Source organism: Colobus angolensis, unplaced genomic scaffold (genome assembly GCF_000951035.1).
Source record: "Colobus angolensis palliatus isolate OR3802 unplaced genomic scaffold, Cang.pa_1.0 Scaffold422, whole genome shotgun sequence".
In the NCBI taxonomy this organism is placed as follows: domain Eukaryota; kingdom Metazoa; phylum Chordata; class Mammalia; order Primates; family Cercopithecidae; genus Colobus; species Colobus angolensis.
The window spans coordinates 1384464-1388498 of NW_012117622.1; the positions used below are offsets into that span (position 1 = coordinate 1384464).

The window sequence follows — 4035 nt, forward strand, 5'->3', positions numbered from 1 at the left end:
CTTTGGTATCCTGTGCCAAAATACTGAACAGAACTTTTAAAAATAGGCCATCAGATATTTAGAGCTGATGATATTAAGGCTGGGGAAGTGTTCATGGGAGGATTATACAACTTCTCTGAGTCTTTTGGTAAATAATGTGAGCAATGAATCATCCATTACTTTGCAACACTTTGTCTACTGTTGCCTTAAAGTATTAGTTAAATCTATGTTATTGTTTTCTACATTTCTTTGATTGTATTTGTCTTGCCAAATGAATTTTAAGTTTCTTTTTTTTTTTTCACATGGCTGTCTACAGTAGGTTTATTCATAATTTTCAAAACTTGGAAGCAACTAAGATGTCCTTCAGTAGTAGTATATTCAGACAATGGAATATTATTTAGCACTAAAAGAAATGAGCTATCAAGTCATGAAAAGACATGGAGGAACCTTAAATGGATATTACTAAGTAAGTTAAAGAAGACGATATTAAGAGGTCACATACTATATGATTCCAATGATATGACATACGGGAAAGCCAAAACTATGGAGATAGTAAAAAGATCAGTGGTTGCCAGGGGTTGGAGGGAGGGTGGGATAAATAGGCAGAACACAGAAGATTTTTAGGGCAGTGAAACTATTTTGTATAATACTATGATGGTGGATACATGTCATTTTATAATTATCAAGGGCCATAGGATGTACTACATCAAGAGTGATCTCTAACTTGAACTATGGACTTTGGGTGATAATGTGTCAGTGTAGGGCCATCGAATGTAACAAATGTACCATTCTGGGGCTGGGATGTTGATAGTGGGGGAGGCTATGCATGTGTGCTGATAGGGGCTATATTGGAACTCTGTACTTTCTGTTCAATTTTGCTGTGAACCTAAAACTGCTCCAAAAAATAAAGTCTCTTTTAAAAAAGAGTTTTAGGAGGGGAATTCATAATCAGATTTAATTTTGTAATAGATTGGCCATAGTGACTCATGTGGGTAGAAATAAAGAATAAAAATGGGTGTAGGAGAACAGTTAATGCAATGGTCTAGCTAAAGATGGTGCTAGTTTAGTCTAAGGTGGCAGCAAAGGAGAAGGTGAAAACATGCTGCCTCTAGAGAAATAAGATTCCCGTAAGTGTAATGAACTGTTTGCCCTTAGTTTCCTTATCTATTAAAGGAGAGAAGAGGAGTATAGGGGTTAGAAGACAGCCTATCACTGAACCAAACTTAAAGCAAATAGAATCAACTGAGTACTTGAGTCAGACATCTTTTCTTTTGTAATGTCAACCCTATATTAGACAAGAGCAGTATCAGGCAGATGATGGTATTTATGAGAGAACTTGGAACACATAACTTCCTGAACACTTTAAATATAATGACCCACTTCTTTATTAACCTAATCGTGCTGATAGTGACTAGTAAATATGATAATGTAACCAAATACCAAAATGGACATTCTAGAAACTCAAAAATACTTAGTGTTATTTTCAGTTGGATTTTTCTTTTGTTTATATTTGCAATTTTGAATCTCGGTAATCTTTATGTAACCTAAACATAAAGTTTTATAAACTTTAGGAAGATATTACTCATGTATAAAGTTCATAATATATAATGCATTATAGTGTTCAAAATGTTATAATGTTCATAATATACTAATACTTCTATTTCATTGCCACTACCTCATTCTTGTTTCTGTTTTCACTGAGTAAACAGAAGTAAACAATGAGAGAGATTTCAGACCCAGAAACAGTATATCCTAAGGTTTTAGTTCTTTTATCTTATTCTCTAATCTCCCAAAGAAGCTCTTCTAAAAATATATCTTATTAACATAAAAGCCTATTAAGGAGAATGACCCTAAAAATGCTAGATAATCAGAGCTACAAGCTCACTGGTTAGCCAAGTCTTGACAAAGAGCATGTTTGAGTTTACCAAAAGTACATATGCAGAACTAATATACTGTATTGACAATGTGTAAATCTAGACATTTTTCTTGTTAGAGCTGGTTAATATTTGCCTAAAGCACAAACAACTTACCACTTGAGATATTTTTCATGACTAAAGAAAAATCTGCTTTCTTGATGTAACAGACAAAATGATTTGAGGGTAATACATAATTATAATAAATATAAATCCATGTATCATTTTAATGTTTCATTCTTTATATATAATTGAATACTTAGCTATTGTGACAAAAAGTTACTATGGCTAAAGAAAATATGCAAGTACATCACCTGAAATAACACCTGTATCCCACGATACATGAATCCAATTCCAACGCTGTTTTCTTTCTGAGTATTTCAGCAACACTGTATGTAGTTTAATAGTCAAGATATCACTTGAATACGATCCAAGAATAATCAGATCTGCTCAAATTAGGTTTATATAATTTACCAAGGTGATAGATTCTGACTTTGAAGATTGCTGACCACTGATCACTAAGAACTAATATTAGCTGAACATATGATCACTAAGAACTAACATTTGACTGATAAATTTGAATTTCATCTTTTGCACACTGAGGAAAGAGATTAACAATTTTCTCCACATCAAGATGCTTGTTTAGAAGGATTGATTCCATCTCTCTGAATAGTTCTTTCTCCAGTTTCCTCATGTTGCCCAACATTATTTTGGCTTTTTCCTCATTATTATGTACCACTTCCAATGCCTGTTGATGTTTTTGGTAGACTGGGTGTCTTCTGTAAGGCTTAAAATGTGACTTCTTTTTAACTAGATCTTCAAGTTCAAATGTTGGTGAACTGGTATCCAATAGTTGTGAAATATGTGGCACAAATATGAAAGGCTTAAAAACAGATCTCTCAGGATCAGGAGTCCCTGTAAAGAAGTGAATGCAAGGAAGGCTGGAGTCTTGAGGTAAAATAGAAACCATGCTTGCAGTGGTCAGGAATTCTCCCTCCACATTAATGCCACTTGGTTTATCTCGAAGAATTTCCATCATTGTTTCAAAAGTTATATTTCCTTTGTGCTTCTTTAGAAGCTTGTAGCCTTTACAGTATCTGCCTGATGAAGTCATCATCTTGGCTGTGTCAAGATAGGAATATGCTGCAGCAAAATCAAACTCCTTTTTACCATCCCACCAAACTTTCCGCTTAGCATAGTTTCTCATGTCTGGGTGTTCTCGGTCAATCTTGGTTGTTATGGAAAGCTGATTAGAAATATTATGAACTCCCTCTTGTACTTTTTCTGCTGCCCAGTACTTCCCTGCAGTCTCCAGAATCCAGGCTTCATTCCTATCAGCTATTAGGAAACTGTTGTGATAGCTAAATAGCATCCTACCCTCTGTGCAATTTCCACCCTGGCCATATTTTTCTAATAAGTCAGCAATGACATTGAGGGCTTTTTCAGCTGTATCAGCTCTTTCAAGGCCAAGTCTGACAAGGTCCATTCCTAATAGTGCTTCTTCATCACAAACTTCTTCTCTTCCCCATACAGCTTCATTCCCAATGCAAACTCCATGCTCATTGGCTCCCATTTCTGCCCCCCACAACCATGCTGGGCGACTCGGACAACAGCGTACGTTTCAGGAACTTGATCAGTTTCTATATACGTACACTTAAGATGTTCTCCCAGGTTATCATGAACTGCAGCAGGAAAATAAACTACCTCTTGTACTTCATCACAGAGTCTATCTGAATTTTTTCCAAAAATAATCCTGTTATCGACTGTTGCTGGAGGTAATGCCACGAAAGTGTCACAGGAAAAAGGTTCCATTTTTTAAACTAAAAATTATACAGATGTTTTAAAATAAAAAAAAAAAAACCTGGCCTCCAAACTACCCGAAGTGACAGGTGGACAGAGGGAGGATTGGCCAGTGGAGGCATCAGTTGCTGGAATTTTAAGTTGCTAGAGTACACAAGTAGTATAGGTGCTCAATACGTGTTTCTTGATTTAATTTGAAGATCTAAGGGACCTTGGGAAAAGGCTTGAAAAATTAGTCTCTATGATATGCTATCTCTACTAAGGCACCTTTAAGAGTCTGTAAAGACAGGTTCAAATACAATTGTAAAAGATAATTTAAATTTCCTATTGGTGGGTATTCATT

At 35.3% G+C, this 4035-nt stretch overlaps 1 pseudogene across 1 annotated transcript; it reads right to left on the reverse strand.

Annotated features, from left to right (window-relative positions):
- Window positions 1–778: 778 nt before the first annotated feature.
- Window positions 779–3741, reverse strand: LOC105522257 (annotated as a pseudogene). Its single transcript, XR_001003414.1, has one exon. The product of XR_001003414.1 is annotated as a secernin-3 pseudogene (transcript).
- Window positions 3742–4035: the final 294 nt, after the last annotated feature.